This window comes from Propithecus coquereli, unplaced genomic scaffold (genome assembly GCF_000956105.1).
Source record: "Propithecus coquereli isolate 6110/MARCELLA unplaced genomic scaffold, Pcoq_1.0 Scaffold238, whole genome shotgun sequence".
Lineage (NCBI taxonomy): Eukaryota > Metazoa > Chordata > Mammalia > Primates > Indriidae > Propithecus > Propithecus coquereli.
This window is the reverse complement of record NW_012147930.1, coordinates 2,645,444-2,666,981: the sequence shown is the minus strand read 5'-3', so window position 1 is coordinate 2,666,981 and position 21,538 is coordinate 2,645,444. Positions and strand designations below refer to the sequence as shown.

At 36.5% G+C, this 21,538-nt stretch overlaps 1 protein-coding gene across 1 annotated transcript in view; it reads left to right on the top strand.

Annotated features, from left to right (window-relative positions):
- Positions 1-21,538, top strand: part of CSMD1 (CUB and Sushi multiple domains 1) — a 1,519,798-nt gene that overhangs the window by 286,683 nt on the left and 1,211,577 nt on the right.

Genomic DNA, 21,538 nt, shown 5'->3' with positions numbered 1-21,538 from the left:
TCCTTACTCAGAAATAACTTTTTGGTATTTAAATGTATTGCATTCTTTGATTTGTCTATGCATATTTATATGTGAAAACCATTATCATTTATATCCCTTTTCACTTATATAAAACTCCCAAGATTTTTCATGCTCTTGAAAAATTATCTTAAAAGTTGTAAAATGCCATCACATCGATGTACGATAATTCACTTAAGCAATATCGAATTGGTAATATTGAGTATTTCCTCAGATTTCACTACCATAAATGATCCTTTGATTAAAAAATCTCCTTGTGTAGTATCCGTGGCTCACATTTCTAATTAGTTCTTTACAGTTCTTGAATTATATTAGTGACTCAAAATGTATAGAAGGAAGTACATACTGACTTGTCCTTGTTTTTTGTTGTCATTTTTTTGTGTGTTTCTGCAGTGTTAGTGTCTAGAGAGATGTGAATAACAGATGAACATCTAAGCTCATTGTCCAAAAACAGGAGATTTACTCTCAGTGTATCAGGTCCCTGGTGGAACCTTGAGGAAACAGGGCAGCTGGGCTGACAGGGCGTCCCCAGACCTCAGGGGCTTTCTCATCTCTGTGGGGTTTGTGGTCATTTCCTCAACTATCTGAACAAAGTCTTTGTTGTCTTCTCTGTCAATGAGGGTTTGGAGATGACATGCCCTGAGATGCCAAGTTCACCTTTCCGAGTGCAATCCCTGATAGAGGTGGGATAGCTTCTCTTGGGGTTGACTCCACATTGCAAGAAGTGGGGTCTGATGAACTTCACTTAATCAGGTGTGTCCGTCAGTCATAGCAAATGTGTAAATATGAGGGCTGATCTTGGAGAGAAGGGGAGCGAGAGGGCTTAGCTTGGAGAACACTCTCAAATGGGCCTGGGTATCTGTAGGAAAGGCATGTGCTATCAAATCTGCTTGGATTTTGCTTTTTTGTACCTTCATGACTTTTAATATATATTTCTGAAAAGGAAATTGGGATCATTAGACATTTTTTAGTAATACTAAATTGTTTCATAAAGATGTTACCCTTGGAATAAGTAAAATTTGTTGAAACTTGTTAAAAGATCAAATTGACAATTCTAAACCATCAGTTTTTGGTTACGTACCAATAACAACAGTATAACTTGAATTAAAACTTCTCTTTATTTCTAATATCTATCCCACTGTATTGGACTGTATTGATCTTTTCATATCTCACAAGAAGTAAGAGTGCTTGGATGTGTGTATAATATGTGTGAATGTGTTTATATGTATAGAAACAATACTTAATTTTCAAGAAAAATGGGAGTAACTTGTCTCTGGCAACATCCCCAAGTTATTAAAATATTAATAAAGTATGCATTCACTATTCTTTGAATAAAAACATTTCAATAGTTTTAGTAATGAGAAATCATATTATTATACACATTATTCATTTAAATACATTTGTTGAAGCATTTAAACCATTTTTTTTCAAACTTAAGACAGTGTTGTAATATTGGACCAATGTTACAGAACTAGGGTATCATTTTTGTGCGAGTAAAAAACTGCACACTATTTCAAACTATAGCATGCTAAAGTTCAAAATTAAAAATGAATACTTTTAAAAAGCCTGTTCACTTATATGGGACTTTTCAAATTGCATAATATGTTCATGTATTATCTTATTTGCTTTAAAAATAGGTGTAAAAATTAGGTGTTTTCTAGGTACTAAGTATAACAAAGTTCCTAAAGAATAATCCTAATTTGAAAATTACTAAATGTATAGTTGAGGGCATAAACACATAACAATTTAAATATAACATTCTGACTAATCAAAAATGTCTGTCAAGTGAAATAACATAAACCTTCTAAGCCCCTTAATAAAGTTTTCCACTAAACAGCAAGGAAAGGAAGAAAATGAGTCAGCACTTACTAGTGACCTTCCGTGTGTCAGGGATCACACGGGACTCTTGTTTGTCGGTATGAGCTGTGGAATTTATTGTTCCCAGTTTACAGAGGAGAAAATCGAGGCTTCCAGAGGTTCTGTGACTTTCTCAAAAGCATTTAGATAATACATGGTAAATGCCACCCTATCTTTCCCAGGGATGATGATTTTTTTTACAATTTGGTATGGGCTTCTTTTGAGGTTTTCTTTGCCTTAAGTCTTTGGTTTGGCGAAAAAGGTGGTGGGCATGCATTAGAGTAGGATTGATCTTCAGCAACCATGTGCACAGGGAGGTAACAGAGCAATCTTCGTGAGGCTGATGTAACACTCCTGATATTTTCGACAGCAAGTATCAGGGAGCACAACTTAAACTGGCTTGAACAAAAGAGGAAATGCATTGGCTTACAGAATGGCCAGTATTTAGACATGGTTTGAGCCCCAGTTTCATGATTTCTTCAGGGCTGTGGCTCTGTTTGTCGGAGTTCATTCATCTCTGTCACATTCATCTGCTGACTGTGTCTCAAGCTGGATTTTCTTATAATAGGGTGTGGCTGCTGGAAGCTTCCAGAACTACATGGTTCTACACTCATGACCAGAGTGGGAGAGAGCTTCTGTCTTCTAACCATTGGAACAATCAAGCGTTGTGCTAACTTTTATCAAATTTTAAAATATGAAGGAGTTGAAAGAAAAACAGAATAGATTTATCCATCTAGGTATCTGGGGTCTTAGTATAAAATGATCTCTCTCATTTCCTCAAGAAAATTCAACTCCCAAGGTTGGACAACCTTTGCAAGAAGTCTCACTGGCAGTTCACACCTATATCAAAAATTTTGTGTTTTTTATCTTCATTAGGAGAGACATTAAAATTATTTTTATTATACAGTCACAACACTAGTCAATTTTTCTGAATTTTAACATAGGGGGGTGTGTGGTGTTCTTGTGTTACATTGGAAACTATCTTAAAGCGTGTTGGCCACTGTCAAGTTGGCCCACGTCAGCAGTTCCGCTTTCCTTCCCTCTCTTCTCCTTCTCCGCATGGTAATGCACTTGCCCAGAGCCCTCAAGTGTGAAGGTTTGATGATGAGAACACGGCTGCAGTTTCAAAGGGTGATGGGAATTTGCCAGAAAGTGCATTCGTATTGGAAAGGAACATTAGTAGGGAAATATTCAAGGTTGAATTAAGTGACCCAATGCTCTCAGACTCATATTATTTTTGAGACTCATTTCGCTAGGTGGAATTTTCCTTGCAAAATCGTAGTGATAACATAACATGCATTTTTCAGAATCAGTAGAATGACTGGAGCACAGCATGCATTTTTGCAGTACACAAATTGATCTGAATATTTTCCTAAGCACAGAGCTTATTTGAAATACACGGCTATGTGTATTTATAGTTGCTCTTTTACCAAATGCTACACAATTTGAAAATGATTTGTAAAATATATTTAAGTCATGTTAATGGCATATGGTTTCATTCACATCATTTGCGTACATTAAGATTAGAACACTTGAAGAATCTTCAAACAAATTACAAGTTGTTATATCTAATATTCTAGAAATATGGTTTCAAATCTGCATTGTTGTGGGAAAAACAACTAGCAATTTAGGAAATAGCCGTCTATTTTTACAATTAATAAATGAGCATTTTAACTGCCTATGCATTTTATGTTATTTATGCACATATTACTTAGCATAAAGCTTCATTTAAACAAGTAGTTACAGAAACTAATGAATTTCAGAGCCAGCAAACATTTACTGAGCATCAGGGCTCTTTTAGACAGTTATGTTGTTTGATACTCCTAACCACTTAGTAAGATATTATCTTTCATAGAAACATTATCATTAAGGAAGGAAGAAGAATATAATAACTTATAGCAGTTTTAATAGCATCAAAAAAATCCATGGCATCTAAAATTGGAGTTTTGGGGCCAATGTCAGAAGTAAAGGCTAGATTCATCAAATTCTAGAACAGGGATGGGTATGATGGAAGGTGAGGATGGTTAGTCTGAAAATAAACACAGCTGAATTATTACTTTGACTTGTTCTTAGGCATAGCATCTATTATATTTCAGGTTTCAAGAACACTAAAGAAAAGATTAATATTTTTATCAAAAGTGGGCATGAGCTAAAAATAATTTTAAAGCATTGATCAGTAAGAAGGCTGCTTTCAAAGTGAAACACATTTACCCCAAGTACACGTGTGCATTGGTAGCATGGTGGCCACTCCAAAGCAGGGAACTGTGAATTTGGCCTGCACCCATCTCTGCAGACTAAAGTCAGCTTTCTCGGTTGTGCAGTTCAGCAGCCAGACTCAAAGACAGAGTAGTGCAATGTGTCCTGACAGACCCCTGTAAAAGGATGAGCCCCAGGTCCAAATTTCTACAGAACTCAGGTTGTGATTGATCGCGGCCATATCAAGAAGGGGCAACTCATTGGCAGAGAGGAGAAGAGATTTGTGCTGATGACTGGATGTGAGGACACCAGAAAGGAGATTAGAGCCACAGACTTTATAGTAACTTGAGCAAACATTGAACTGACTTGGGCAGGTTCCTGTTATTCTGTGGGTAAATGTTAGAGTTGTCACTCTACAAGTATTACCGTTACTGATTTGGCTGGTGTAGTTTGGGTAAGCACCATTAATTTGTTAAATACCACTTTCATTAAGTTTTTGAAGTGACAGAATTTCAGGGTGCTGTACAGTAACTGACCAGTTAACAAAACCAGACCCTTGTTACATACACGTTAAAAGTAACCTGATCAAAATCCAGTAAGAGAAGAGAGAGACAAACTGGTTCTTAATGTTATTTTGATGTTAACATATGTTGTTAACAGGCTCCTTGAAAACTTTTTTATCTAATTCAAATGCCTTATATTGAAACACTGTCCCCCATCCATTTCCAAGATAAATATATAGATAGCATATTTCTTTAATGGTGAAATGAACATATATTGTAATTCATTTCTTCACTTTAACTTCAGACTATATTGTCTGATTCCTTCCGCAAGTAGAATTCTTTTAAAAATTCACTGAGCATGAATTCTACAGTAACTTAAGAATGATCATGTATAGTTACTTGGCCATATAAAGGATAATAAACACATGATAGTTCTTAGGTTACTAAAGATTCTTCTCTGTAGAATTGTGTCACTCCTTTCAGCCTGATAGAACTGTTTCTTTAATTCACACCTGTGTATGTCTGTGTATACTGTTACTAAAACAGTCATCATTTGGTTTTATAGTAACTTGTTCATCATTGCCTCCAATTGCACAAAAATGGAAGGCAGGGTTTATGTTTACTTCATTTTATTGCCTTTAGTGTTTTATACATAGGAAATGTAAACATTTTATTAATCTCAAATAACTTTTCAGCATTCAACAGCATTCACATCCCTTAAGTGTTATAATTTCATTTTAGAGACATTCTTCAACTTCCTTCCTCTCTTCTTTCATTCTTTTCTTGTTCCTTTTTTCCTTCCTCCTTTTTGCCCACAAGTGCTTGGTGAGCGTCTGTCACCTGGCAAGAACTCTAATGGGCTTTAGGAACATAATGGCAAGTGAAAGCAGAACTCATAAAATTTATAGCTAGTAGGAGAAAGAGATTAATTAATGATCAGATGAAGAAATGTAAAATTGCAAGGATAAATGCTATAAAAAATTACCTAGGCACTGTGACAGCATCAAAGCAAGTATCCTTGGTCTGGTGTGGATTATAAGGGGAAACTTCACTGAGAGACTTATTCTGGCCTGGACATATATAAAGTGATTAGAGAATAAGTGTGGTGTATTGGAATGAGGGGGGAAGAGAGAGGGGATGAGAGAGAGACAGAGATTGATGGAGATATTATTCCAGGAAAGAAAGGCAGCCCTGTCCAAAGGCATTGTATAAAGTGCACAGCATGCTAAAGAAAACAGAGAAAAGTGTGGTGGTCAGACAACAAACAAAGGGAAAGAAGGGCGGGAGATAGACCTAGAAGTATAGACAATGAAGTGGCATTGATAGGCTATAGAAACTATAATAAATTTTTGTTCTCATCCTCTGACGGTAGCTTGGAAAATAGAGGTAAGAAGGCAGTTAAGAAAGTGTGCAGTGGTAGCTGGTAACTTGTGCTAAAATGGTGCTAGTGATGATGTAGACCAACTGGAAGTTATGAGCTGTATTTCAAAGGCAACATTAGCAGGACCTGGAGATAAACTGAATAGGAGAGTTGAAGATAGGAATAAAGACATATGACAGCAGCTTCAAGGCTCCAAGAAGAGGTTAGGGAGTGGACAGTGATGTCAAAAACAAGGACAGAGACAGCATTAAGGTGATGGTGCAGTTGAGGACAGACGGATACAAGAGCTTCTATTTCAGTGTTTGGCAGGGAATGAGAAACATAACTAATTTATCTTCATATGTAGAGAGACACCGTCATAAACAAGGCAGAAAAGGACTCCTTCAGGAATCTTTAATCCAAGTACCTCAAGACTATTCCATGCCCAGGTCAGCGTCTATGACCTTGATAATGTGCAAAATATGTTTATTGATATGACAGAACACTTTATGCCAAGCTGGGTTGTGTAATCATCACTCAGCAATATGGGCATCGTAGCTTCCTTATCTACTTTCTAGGATTGTTGTGAGGATAAAAGGAGATAATTTGCTTCAAATACTGCAGAGTTTTATGCAAAGAAAATGTGAGGAATTACTATTATCTATCAACTCCAGGCACAACCATAAAACAAATTATTCAATTCAGGCTTAACATTTCTTTACTGGCTTTTCCAAATAGTCTGATCATTTAGAAACATTGTGTTTAGGAGACAATTAGACACCTTACTACACTCCATAAATACAAGGATTAGAGTACCTTAAAAAAATAGCTGTTTCTGTTTTTGGATCCTGTGGCATGATTTACAGACCTAGGAGGCACAGTACTCCAGTCCTCTATTTTTCTTCCCCTTCAAGATGAAATACTCAATTCTTTTACCATCACAGTCATTAAATAGTTTCTTTGTGAATACTAGGGCAGGTTAATGAATTGGCCCTGGGGAAACACTCATATGGCAAATTTCTACTCCTGTTTTTTAGCCTCAACTGATGCTGTTGTCTAATTTACAAACACACACACACCCTTTATAGTCCAGAGTCTGTCTGTGTAATCAACTGGAAACTTTATGAGGAGAAAAATGAACATTTGGCAGACAGGTTTACTGTGGTCATTCTGGAAGCATGACAGCAAAGCCACTGCTCTAGAACAACAGCAGTGATGGAGGCAGAGTGTGGCTGGCCAGCTTCCAAGCAGGGGTCGCTTTCTTCTCTCCACCTGAATTCCCCAGACATGTTCAATAGGCTCAAACACTGCATCCCCAACAGTGTCTCTCTCAGCATAGAGATTAAACTGCAAAGTTTAAAAATGGAACAGTTTTCATGGTACAATTTAATTAATAGATCTATTTTATCTCACCTTGTAGGAAACATAAGTCACAAAGTATGGTTGGTTATATATACATATATATTTTTCCTCTCCAGAAGGCTATCAGCTTGAAGGAGCTAGTAGAAAAAAAATCACATTTGAAGACTTTCATCTATGCGTCTTCTTTTCAAGTTACATTGAAAACGAGGATAAAGAAGCACCCCACTAGTTGCCAAGAATGGCAGTGGGACGGGTCAGCTTCCCACAGCGCAGAACAGCACCCCACACAGGTGGGCATCACGGTGCTTTCTCAGAACATCCTGCATGTCCCAGTGGCCTACCAAGAGCACAGCTATGCCAACATCAAGGGCAGCCCCATCTTTGCTGTTAGGAGATGAAGTTTCCCTGTAAGAACAGATCTCCCCCTTGCAAGGAGCCCCCAGACCACTGTGGGGCTTCCATGTGCCAAGCCTCCTGGACCTGCAGGGAGAGAGGGAGTGGGAAGCCCTCAGAGAAGATTACATGACATTTTCCAAATGTTGTTTAGCAGGGTACCTGTCAGCAGGCTTTGATTGCTTGTGCTCTCTCAAATGAAAACCTCCTTAAGACCTCCTCTCTCAGCCCAGGGTAAAAGCTGTGAGCAGTTGGGTGTTAACAGGAGGTAAGAGTGAGGGGATCGGGGAGCTTCTCGGTGTGATGGGAGTGTTTCAGATCCTAATTGTGGAGTCCGTTACATGACTGTGGACACTTTTCAAAACTCATGGAACCATTCACTTAAAAAAGGGAGGGGTTTACTCTCTATATATTGGACTTCAGTGAACTTGTTTTAAACAATTAAAAGCAAAAGGAGAGAGGGAGGCAAATTTGAGGGAAAAGAAGAGAACCAACCAAGTTCTGAGGAAACCAGTTGTTTCCGAGGAAGTGGGTGAGAAGAAGGAACACAGAGACCTGAGAACAGGCCCCAGGGTTTGGCAGCTGCGCAGAGATGACCCAGGAAAGTGGAAAATGCATGAGGTTTAATGGAGACAGAGTAATACAGAGCAAAGGTAAACTCACATTTTTTTTCTTCCAATTATTTATTGTTTTGAATTTGGAAAAAATATTTTGGTAATAATTTAAATAAACCAGAGAAAATGATGAGATATTCTTTTCTTCTTTTGAATGTTTAAATTCATCAGTATATCTAAAATAAAGTCCCAAACACATTCACAGTACAATTTCTCATGTAAATAGATACTGTAAATAAATAATATGCATATATTGTGCTTAACAAAGTTTGAGTGGTTTAATCCATTTGAAATGCCCAAAATGAAATAAGATTTTTCCCCACAATAAAGATGCCATAATTGCCATGGTTCCTAAGTATAAGACTATCTGATTATTTCCATATAACATTAGCATTTGCACTGTTATATAAAATAAAATTTTGTTTTCATCTGCTTTTTGTGTGTGTGGCTCACAACTCGTAATAATAAGCACATGTTAATCAAACGTGGCAATCTGAGGAATGCTTGATAAACCCTTTCTTAGTGGTAACACAGAAATAATATTTTAGTGTTTCTTATATGGCCCCAGGTAATGCAAAAATAAAATCTACTCCCAGGGCCACTTCGAGATGGTGTTGTGTATGTGCCTAGGTTTGAGAAATTTTGACAGAATCTAATGAAATCCTACAGATGACCTACTCACAGAGTCCACAGTGGTGATTTCTTTAGGTAGCTCGTTTGGGACATTTTGCCGTGACGTATTGCTGGAGTCACTTTCCCAATCCTTGGAGCTTATCTAAACGAGCTTTCCCAATTCTATATCCAGGGAGCCATTGCTAGAGGGTACTGGATTCTAAGAAGAATCCCAGGATGTTTTTCCTGATCCAGGCAAGACATTTGTGAGAATCTGAAGCGCCAATGTTGGAATCCTGGAAATCACTCTGCCTGGGGCCTTAGGCACATTGTTACAACTCTTAGCATCCTCGCAAGACTCCCTAAGAGACATGAAACATACCTGTAGATTCTAGATATTTTTGCTCCATCCCTTTGCCTTTTAAAGTCAAAGCCTTTGTACAGAGGATCCTTTCCGTTATCGTGTGTATGAAAAGTAATGAAAAGTGAGAAGTGAAAATAGGGCTGGAATGGACGAGGACCAGCATTTCCTAAGCTGACTCAGAGGGTCTCCGGTGGAAACAAAAGTAGCTACATTCTCCATATATTCAAAAGCCCCTGGAGTGTGCTGAGGGGTTGAGTTACTTCCCTTGACTCAGCCGTTTTAGTCAGTTTTGTGCTGAAAAGGAGATATTCTAGAGGGAAAAAAAAAAAACCTCCACGTGAAAGGGGAAATCACACAGAAAAAAAAAAATTCCTCAAGAGTAACTTCTTTGGCTTTTCTTTCATTTCTGTTTTTTTTTTTTTTTTTTTTTTTTTAGCCAGCTCATTTTGGAATAAACACGGTCACCCATGTTTCCACACCATGACAAGTGTCCCACTACAATGGTTGATAATGTAAAAAGTTGTTTGTTCCCTGAGCTTGAATCCCCAGTAGAAAAGAGATGTTACCACCATCAATGGGAGTGATGAAAGTGGTGTACGTGACGGAAAAATCGCATAAAATTTGAAAGTCAGTGTAGAAATGTTCCTGCAAATAGACCACAAAAGGAAGTGACTGCTGAAAGGGATTTTATGTTTCTGAAGAACATGATGTGAAAACTAGTAGCAGTCAAGACTGACATTGTTGGGCACATGAATAACATCTTTACATTAGCATTCTCCACAGAGACCAGTGCAAGTGCATGAAAAACACAGATGGGCTTTTCACCATTGGAAAGCACCAGTCTGCAGAAACAAAGTGCTTCACTGGAGAAAATAAAAAGAAATTAGTGTTATTAAAAGAAAAGTGTGTCAAAGTGGTCTTTTTGTAAAACCTAATCCTTTCTCCTCAGCAATTTCAGGAACAATGCGTGTTCCTATAAATTGCCCTCTGTCTTTGCTCATTTCCTCTTAGTAATTCAGTACTCGGTTATTTTTAGAAACCCCTCATTTGTCTACAGAGTAAGAATGTTTATTCAATTTGCTATTATAAAAAATCATTGCAGCATAATGGGAAACATGTCAAGTTATTCGACACTGTTTATAGATTTATTTGGGGGTTTTCATTTCCTCTGAAATGTATACATTGCATCACAATCAATTAGAAAAGTCAGAAAGTTTAATTTGTGTGGGTGTTTCTCTACTCCCAAATTCCTCTCTCAGTATAAAGTCGAAACACATTTATACAACTGACCTGTGCCTGTCAATGATATATTGATTAATGGAATGTGAACTTTCCTAGCAGAGCAGAATTATGTTGATTATATGAAAATAACACTAAAGATTAGTATACCTTTGTAGAAATTCTGTTGATTAATATAATCATATTAGAAGGCATTGATTTATTTATAGATATTCTTGTATCAACACACTATGATCCTTTATTGTCATGCTAACATTGAATTTCAACAAATTATAGTAACTAGTGAATATATTCCTCATTCTCTAACAGTATTTTTGGATATAGGATTATCAAGTTTAATGGTTTTGTCTTAGTCTATAATTTTTAATTACCACTTCTTATTTTGAGATATTTTTAGATTCCAATGCAATTGTAAAAAATAATATAAAGTGGCCGGGCGCGGTGGCTCACGCCTGTAATCCTAGCACTCTGGGAGGCTGAGGCGAGTGGATCGCTCAAGGTCAGGAGTTCGAGACCAGCCTGAGCAAGAGCGAGACCCCGTCTCTACTAAAAATAGAAATTATTTGGACAACTAAAAATCTATATAGAAAAAAAAAAATTATCCGGGCATGATGGCACATGTCTGTAGTCCCTTCTACTCGGGAGGCTGAGGCAATAGGATTGCTCGAGCCCAGGAGTTTGAGGTTGCTGTGAGCTAGGCTGATGCCACGGCACTCTACTCCAGGCAACAGAGTGAGACTCTGTCTCAAAAAAAAAAAAAAAATAATAGTATAAAGAGATCTCCTGTATCCTTTATTAAGTTCCTCCCAATGGTAACATTCTACAAAGCCACAGTACAATGTCACAACTGGGGTATTGAGATTAATACAATAAAGACAAAGAATATTTCTATCACCACAAAGATTGTGCTGCCTATGAATAGCCATGTGCATATCTCTCCCAACCCCACCTTTTCCTAACCCATGGCTACTACTAATCTGTTCCGCATTCTATAACTCGGTTACTTCAATAATCTGATATAAATGGGGTCATACAGTATGCAAATTTTGGGTATTGGCTTTTTCCACTCAGCCTAGTTCTCTGGAGATTCATCCAGGTTATTGAATATATCAGTCAGTAAGTAGTCTGTTTTTCTTTTTTTTTTTTTTTTTTATTGCTGAGTCATATTACATGTTATGGATATAACATGACTTATTTGGCCATCCACTCATTAAAGGACATCTGGGTTGTTTCAGGTTTTGCCTATTCCAAATAACACTGCTGTAAACATTCATGTGCACGTTTTGGTGTGAATGTGCCTTCAGATCTCTAGGATAAATGCACAATAGTGTAATTAGAAGGTCGTATGGTAGTTGCAGGTTTACTTTGTTAAATAAACTGCAAACTGTTTTCCAGAATGGCTGTGCCATTTTACATTTGCACAAGCAATGTATGGATGATGCGTTTTCTCAGTACTCTGGAAAAATTTTTATGTTATCACTTTAAAAAATTGTTAGCCATTATTATAGGTGTAAAGTGGTATCTCATTGTGGTTTTAATTTGCATTTCCCTGATGGTTAATGATGTTGAGCACTTTTTACTATGGCCGTTTGCCATCTGCCTGCCTTCTTCAGTGAAATGTCTCTTCATTTTTTTTGTCCATGTTCTAATTGGACTTTTTTTTTTGTGGTTGAGTTTTGAGAGTTCTTTATTTATTTTAGATGTGAGTCTTTTGTCAGATATGTGATTTGAAAGTGGAGTACTGAAGTCTCTAACTATTATTGTATAATTGACTCTCCTTTAATTGTGCCAGTGCTTGCTTCATATTTGGGGACTCTTTTGTTTGGTGCATTTATATTTATAATTGCCATCTCTTCTTAATTAATTTATACTTTTCTCAATATCTGAGGTCCATTTTTGTCTCATAAAAATTTTTTGACTTAAAGTCTCTTTTGTCTAATGTTGGTATAACTAACTGTGTTTCCCTTTGTTTACTATTTGCATAGAATATATTTTTCCATCCTTTTGGTTTCAACCTTTTTGTGTCTTTGGATCCAAAGTGAGTCTCTTGTAGACAGGTAAACAGCAAATAGCTGGGTCATGTTTATTATTTTTAAATCGATTTTGTCAATCTCTATTTTTTAAGGGGAAAGTTTAATTTATTTACACTAAAAGTGATTACTAAAAGGGAAATATTTAGTTTTTACATTTTGCAATAACTCTTACAACTTTTTTGTTCCTCATTTATCCTACTACTGCCGTTTTGTGTTTAATTGATTTTTTGTAGTGTACAATTTTGATTTCCTTCTCATTTCCTTTTGTGTATTGTTTTCAGTTAATGTCTTAGTGGTGACCCTGGCCATTACAATTAATATCCTAAAATTATAACAATCTAGTTTAAATCAACACCAACTTAGCTTCAGTATCATATAAAAATTGTGCTCTAGTATGGCTTTGTACACTCCCACCCTTGTTGATATGGTCACAAATTATATCCTCATAAATTTTATCCTTAAGTTTGTAATACTTTTGTAATTATTGTTTTATGCATTTGTTTTTTTTAACTTTTATTTTTATTTATTTTTAATTGTTATATTTTTATTATAGTTGTATATATTTAAAGGGTGCATGTGATATACAATGTCAATTAATCAAATCAGGGTATTTTGCTCATCCATCACTTCAGGCAATTTTATCATTTCCTTGTGTTAGAAACATTCCAGTTCCACTCTTGTTATTTTAAAGTATACCCTAACTTATTGTTGATTATAATCACTTTGTTGTTAAGATCATGTAGAAAAAATGCATTAGAAACCAAAATTAAAATAATAGTGACTTTTATATTTACCTATACAATTACCTTTATTGGAGTTCTTTATTTCTTTGTATGGATTTGAGTTGAATTATAATATCCTTTCATTTTATTCTGAAGACCTACCATTAGTGTTTATTGGAGCATTTCACCTTTAGTTTATTTTCAAATGTTTTAATTTCTACATTTTTGAGGCATAATTTTATAAAATATAGTATACTTGGTTTGGTTGACATAATTTTTGAGTGGTTGTTTTTTGTTTCAGCACTTTAAAAATATCCTCCCACTTCTGGCTTCTGTGGTTTCCGATAAGAAATTTGCTGTTAATCTTACTGATGATCCCTTGTATATAATAAGTCATTTCTCTCTTGCTGCTTTCAACATTTACTCTTTGTCTTTCAACAATTTGACTATAATTTGCCTCAGCGTGTATCTCTTCAAGTTTATCCTTAAGACATGCAGATGAGCAGTTTGAATGTGTAGAATTATTTCTATTAGCAAATTTTGGAAGTTTCCAGTCGTTATTTCTTCAAATATTCTTCCTGCTAGTTTCTCTTTCTCCTCTCCTTCTGAAATTTTTACTACGCGTATGTTGTTATGTTTGATGGTGTCCCGCAGGTCTCTTAAGCTCTGTTTAATTTTCTTTATTCTTTTTTATTTCTGTTTCTCACGTTGGATACTTTCAATTTTCCTACATTCAAGTTTGCTGACTTTTTTCTTCTGCCTGCTTTAATGTGTTATTGAAACACTCTAGTGAGTTTTTAACTTTTGTTGTACTTTTCAGCTTCAGAATTTGTTTGGTTTCTTTTTGTAATATCTACATTTTCTACTTGTTCAGACATCATTCTCTGGTTTCCTTCATCACTTTGTCCATGGTTTCCTTTATGTTCCTTTGGACATATTTAAAATAATTGGTTTAAATATTATTCTACTTATTCTACTAAGTCCAATGCCTATGGTTTCTTAAGGAAAGTTTCTATTGATTTCTTCTGTCAGTGGGTCATATTTTCTTTTTTCTTTGAATGCTTTGCAAATTTTTGAAAGCTGGACTTGTTTAATATTGTAATGTGGTAACTGTGAAAATTAGTTTACTTTCCCCTCTTAAGGAATTGTTTTGTTACTATAGCTATTGGTTTAATTACATTTTCAAACAGTTTTTATAAAGTCAATTATTTTTTGTGCATGTTCTCTGAAGTTGTTGTCCCTTTAGATTGTGTTTAATCAGTGCTTTGACAGATTTCCTTGAATGCCAAAATCCAGAAAGAGAGATAGAAAGGGAGAGATGAGGTGGGGCAGGGAGAGTAAGAGGAGAGAGAGAAAGGGAGGGAGAAAGAGAAAAGAAACAGAGGGGGAAAAAAAAAACACTCCTGGTCTTCAGATTGGTTGGTTTTTGGTGCTTTCTGTACCGGGCACTCCTTGAAGGTTTCACTACACATTTTACCACTCTGCCTTAGTTTTCACTTCTTGTTTGCACTGAACCTAGTGATCAGATGTGAAACTTTAAGGGCTACTCAGGTCTTTTCTGAGAGTGGGTCCTGCCCTGGGCATGTGCATGGCTTTCTAAAGTTTCATCATACAGGGATGCCTTTGAATGCCCTTATATTCCTGAGAAACTCTCTCCCTAGCCTTTCCTTGCAGCTTTTAGCATTCTTTTTGTGTGTGTTTTTAAGGAATGTCCACCTTTTCTGTCTTGAATGAGTCCTGAATTAGGTAAAGCAAAGACAAGCCTTTTTGCAAGTCCTCCAGGTGGCCCCCAGACAGATAAGGACAAACAAAATTATTTTTTCAATGCATTCACTAATTATGTGCTAGCTCAGTATACTTTGAAACTATAGTTATTCAACACCTTTGGTGGTTTGTTCTATAGTCAATTAAACTAAGTTTCTATTCACAACAGTCATATTTGCAAGTTGAATGTGGCATGAAATTTGAACAAACCCAAAGTTTTCAGAATACTTGTGAGATGGATTGTTAATGAAATGGTCAGTAAATGTTCTTATCAGCTAAGTTCTTTTTGAACTTTGGAGTCTCCCCACTTCACTCAGATTGTGGTGACTTTGTACAACCATGCCTGATCTGACCTTCTCCACTGCCAAAGTTGCCCCTAAGACCTCATGTCCTGCTAGCCCTCCTCACTGGGCCCACCAGCCTCTGTGCTGCCTACTGCAAGGCTTGCTCCTACCCTAAGACATCTTCATTGCCGAATCCCCTGCCTAGACCGTCTTTCTGAATGTCCTTGGTGCTCCCCTCACTTCTTCAATCCTTGCTTCAGCTCAGCTCTCATTGCCAGCTCATTTACATTTCACCCCATGACACAGGCATTCTCTTTCCTTATTATTATACTGTACATTTCCTTTTCTTGCATAACACTTCTCATCTCCCAACAGAATACATAATTTACATATTTATTAGGTTTATTGTTTGTTGTCCAACTCTCTGCCCTGAAGAGGAGCTCCAAAGGACATGGACCTTTGTCTTCCCTAAGCCCAGCACAGTGGCAACACAGTTTATAGTCAATATTTGATCAATGCTGAAATACACTTTTTCTTTCTCATTCTCAATAAATGAATTAGCTGAATTCTAATCCATATTTTGTTGTTGAGTGTCTTTAAGTAATTGATTTTCATGCTATACCAATGGACATTTTATTATACATCTGAGTAACTTTTACAATTTCCTTATTAAGATAATTTTTCTATTTAATACCTCTTTGTGCTTAGGTTTTGCATTATCTACAGCTTTCACCTGAATTGTTAAGGTGATTACATATCATATTTTCCTACAGCAAATTCCATAAAGTTGCTTACATAGAAGTTGTCTGGAAAAGCCTTAATTTAAGTAATTTGAATGTTTATTTCTTCTTAAAATTTTAGTGGAAGTAAATACTACAATTTGAAATCTTCTTTTAAATTTCTATCACCATAGATTTATTTCATTTCCGTTTAAAAAAAAATAAACCAGAATTCATGTTGGTAGCTCCACATTTCCATTATAGAGTGACAATTCCTACTGTCGAACATGTACTTCCTACCTCTTCGTTTTCCCCTGACTTTTGGAGGCCACTTTCAAAGCTTCAGAAGGTGGTTTGGGGACAGGTGGCTGTGTGGGAACTGGGAGAAGCCAGGATATCAACACGGCAGTGATCCTGGGGGGCTTCTCTTCCCTTACAGCTACACAGAAAAGATTTGTGGGTGGAACGAAAGAAAGTTCATGGAAAACGTAATTGTCTACATTTAGGAAAGACATTTTAATAAAGTCAAAAAAATAAAAACTGTCTTAGTATGACAAAGTCCTTAGAATTAATAATAGAAATGATTCAGTGTCTCCTTTGATGGACATACTTCATAAAGACACTCTTTGGAGGTAGCTCTGCATCAGGTGCTTGCTTAGCTTTATTTTCAAACAATAATTAGGTATTTGTTGTTCTTAGAACACAGTGTCAATTTGGCCAATCAATCAAAGACTATCTTTCAAAGTTATCTGCTTGTGTATACAGGTGGGGCCCCCTTACCTACGTTAACCTGAGTAACTTCTTCCTTACCTAAGTTCCAAACACATTGAACAATAAGGCACAGATATAAGGCTCCCTCTAACAAACTAAATAACAAACATGAGACAACCTTATTGCAGACTAAGCTTATGTCAGATACTGTAGTTGATATCTACAGGCATGTGGACATCCTCATATGAAACTTTTAAATTAGACCAACGTCCTTCTCTCCCTCCCCCAATAAACTCCACTCTGCCCCTCAGACAAGCATAGAACTATGCTTACTGCCTGGAGGTGCTTCACACCCAGAGGAGAGAGAGGAAGGATCCATGCTCCAAATGGCTCCTTTCCCCTCCCAGACTCACCAAGCAAGTGATTTATTCCCCTTCTCTTGGAATTGAGTACTTGAAAAGGGTGGAGATAGACCAGGGGATCACACTGGAGTCACCACCACATAGGAACAAAACGTCTCAGAACCATTTGTGTCCTCCCCATGTTAGTCCACATTCCTTTGAAATTTGTCTGAACTAAACTCCTGAGAAAGATTTAAGGAATGTTGAGACTCCTAGGTTCAGACTAGCCAGAGGAAGAGTTCAAAGATGAGACAACAGAAATGCAATAGACAAATAGAAAATGCACTAAGTACATGTAGTGTAAGATTGACCCAGTTTGCACAGGGAAAGAAAAACAAAATTACCAAGGCATGTTATGGGGCATATAGAAGTTATTTTTTAACCTGGACAACTGTAGTCAATTCATGTTCACAACCAAACTTAAACTTGAATGTAAGTACCCAATCATGAGAAAATGGAACCAGCCCAATCCTAAAATATCCTCCGTGATATTATACATTGGTGAAAGGTAGCTACTGAGATAGTTTGCATGAATGGTGTTATGCAAAATGAATGTAGTCTTCAAGATCTTGAAAGCTGACACTTGATAAAGATCAGTTATTTGCAAGTGCCTCCATTCATATTCAAAATGATATTTAGCATGCTTTGGAGTTCCGAGGAAATGTGTTTGAATATAGATTTTCCTCCAATGTTTCCTTTTTGCCATTTGTGTTACGATTATTTTCAGCCTGGGGCAACTTAACTACCGGAGTATCACATTGAGATCGGGGACCCCTGCAGTCGACTTGCTGGCACTGAGCTGTTATCTGGGAATATTTTAATGTATGTCATAAATCACAAAAAAACTTTCTATTTTGAAACAAGGAGAAACGATGATGAGCATGGATTTCTAAAATCTATTTTACAAGGTCTGATGCCTATAAGTCTTTGCTTCATTTAAAACTCAGATTTTAGCCTAGAGAGGCAAATCACATGATGTGCATCCATATGGTGACAGAGAAGCTACTATTGTGAATTAGCCCACAACACCAGAATTTTCAATAATTGGAAAAAAAACTGCACTTTACATGTTTATGCCACCGCAGAAAAGAATAGCCGTCAATCTACTTAACGGCCTACTTAAAGCGAGACTTTTAATTTACTTGGGCTTCGTGACTGTCATCCTCATTAAGTTACTTGGTAGTCTGTGGATGAAACTGTCCCTTTATGTGAACAAACAAGCAAACAAATTTTTGTAGATGAAAAGTCATTTGCTTTAATCTCTAAAATAGTCTCCTGTTATTACCAGTTAGGTCACTAATCACCAAAGAGTCTACTTTGGGAAATTTTACTAAACAGGCTTAGTTTGTGGCCAGGAAACAGACAAGGAGCTCCGTCTCTCATAAATAAGTCCTCCAGACCTGCCACTGCAGTGGCCTTGCCCTGCTAGCTAAATCTGGGGCGAACCTGTCTTGGCCAACTGGGCATCTTCATTCTCTGCTGTAGGCTGAGGGGGCTGGCCTGTTTGTCCCTCGTAACAGCACTTCCCACTCCCTCCAAAGCAGAAAGAAATGGACAAAAAATCAGAAAAGAAGTCTCATGTTTGTTTCAGAAGACCTTTGCTGATGTTAATAAACGAGACTACCAAGGAATGTCCTATGTCTTTTCTCGATTATTCCTGGTCTCTGAACGTAATGAGACTTGGATTTGTTGCCTTGTAGCATTTTCCCCAATCCCCTCCTTAGATTTATACAGCTCTTTGGAAGATTCCTATTAATGCAATCTCTTAATTCTGTATAATTGGGAATAGAATTTATCACTTCTTCCCTTGCCTCTCTGAATCTCCTTTATTATTAATTTAATTGAAAAAAAATGATGTCAGGATTGACAATTCAAGTTCTTCCCGATTCAACTATGGCTCATTTATATCTCAGAGGAAACTTGAGACATAGAGATTTTTTAATTGAGTCTCTTTTCCTTATACTTTAGGGAACCAGACCCAGAGAGTCGAGTTAAATTCCACACTATCAGGTCTCTAAATAATATAGCACATGAAAAATAACCTAATGTCCCTAACTTGCAGGCCAGGGTACTCTATAAAATAGAATTCCTTTAATTTCAATGAGGTCTCTGTTTTGTTCAGTAAATCAAATTAGGTGACATCTCCCCCCCCAATAAACATACTCCTTGTCCATTAAATGGTACAAAGGGGGAGTAGGTATGTGTGTTTAATTATAAAAGGGATGCATTAATTTAAGTGCCACGTTGAAATAATAACAGAATGTTGTTGTACACTTGCAGACATTGGGGTAGTGAGAATTTTTACAGAGGATACGTAAGAATCTTAGGAGGAGGTTAACCATGTGGACTTTCTTTTGAAGCTGGGTATTGAGAAGCAGATAGCAAGTACTTTAGTCCTTAAGTATAAGTGTGAGTATGACTCTGAGTAAAGACACCTCTAAGTTTTAATTTTTCTTCTCTGACCCATTTGTATTTGTTCAGCAACTCCAACCACATGACGATAACCAAGGAGAAAACGATAACCAGGAGGAAAACTAGAATTGATTGCTCAGGATGCAGATACGTACACAGCAGTTGAGGTAGCCATTCTCCAAGAGCTGAGCTATTTGAATATTTAAGACACCAGTAGGAGGTGGTTTTATCAACTTTTTTTTTTTTTTCTGGAAGTACCAATCTTTAACTCTTGATAATTATACATTTTTTATTATTTATTAATCTGCTCTCTTCTATGCCTGTTATAGGACGTTCTTAAACTTACGGACATTTGATGTTATGGAATTTTGTACATTAGTTAGATTTTTTTTCTCAGTTGAAAGTAAGGTACTCATTTTAGCTTCAGCTTTTGTACTTCCTTTCTCTTAGCATCACATTATAATTTCCTGAGACATGGCAAATAGATCTAAAAGTTTTGATTCTTTGTACACATTTGATCAGTTAACATTGCAAATGGTCCCTTGTCTCTCTCTATGTCCGTATTTCTTCTTGTTATAAACGTCTTAAGTTATGAGTGTGAGCTTCTGGTTCACTTGCAATGGTTAAAGCAAGGCAAATAAAATTAGTATTTTCCTGCAAAACAGATCGCTGCTTCTGTTTATACTCTTTAGCTAGGCAACAAGCTATTTTTCTCTTTGGTCTTATTTCAACCCTACAGCCTTGGAATCTAAACTTGGGTAAAACAATGCAGAATAGAATCTAGATGAAATTGAATAACTGTGCTTAAAGAGCAAAAAAGAAAACCCTTTAGCTCTAATGAGAAATCAGTAAGATAAAAACATACACAGTACAGACTGCATTTTTTTTTTTTAATTCAAGGCCGCAGATTTCAAAGAGCATCAGTTCCTTTTGCCAAAATAGTTTGTACAACAAATCCTAATCCTCCATGGAATTTCAATATCATGCATTATTTCTTCAGAAACATCACTAAACCAAGATGAAATAAGAGGCAGAAGCCAGGGCTTTGATTTCTTGCCCACAGCTAAGGAGCAAGTTAAAAGTCAAAAGACCATGGAAATGGATGTAGATATTTAGCTAAAGATCAATTATAGCAGCAAATCCATAAATAGAACTGTTGATTCCATTGATACTTTCATGGCTACTTAGTGTCTTCTGCATGTTCAGATATAAAGCTATCTCATCCCAGACATAAGAAATTCTGATATCAAGTTATCAACAATCTTATGTCCAAGGCAGCTGTGTCTTGGGGAATGATACCCCATGGAGTTGTGCAGTGCACAACCTGTGCATCAGCACATGGTGCCCCTGATCATACACCTAAAATATTATTGAAATCCCAAACTATTTTCATTTTTAAAGGCATGATTCATATAGTAACATTGGGTCAAAATAGTAATTTAAGGAATAAAACTATAAAGAGAAACACTCTCATTGCTTTCTCAAATGGCTTTTTTTTTTCAGAAAATAAAAAAGAAAAACTACATGATTTCTAAGTTGTGGCCTATACAATGAGCAGGTTTTGAAGTCCTAGTAATATTGGTCCACACCCCCAGGTTCCTCTGGTGTGTGTGTGTGACTTTGGAGAAACCATTTAAGCACTTTAGTTTCCTCGTCATTAAGGTAGGAATGATAATGTCTGTCTTTCAAGATCATGTAAGGATTAGAGAAAGTATGGAAAATGTTTGCTTCATAGTAGGTATTCTATAAATGTTAACAATTATTATTATAGGTAGTAATAATGATCTGTATCCAATACAATAGCCCATTCATTTCCTCTGCTTCCATACAGCAAATATTTAACATGTGCTGTGCACTGTACTTGGCACTTGGAATGTAGCAGTAGATGGTATGATGAAGATTATCTGCCCTCATTTGGTTTCCAGTCTAGAGCATTTATATCTTTATGAAAAGATTACATCAAATAATGGCAGG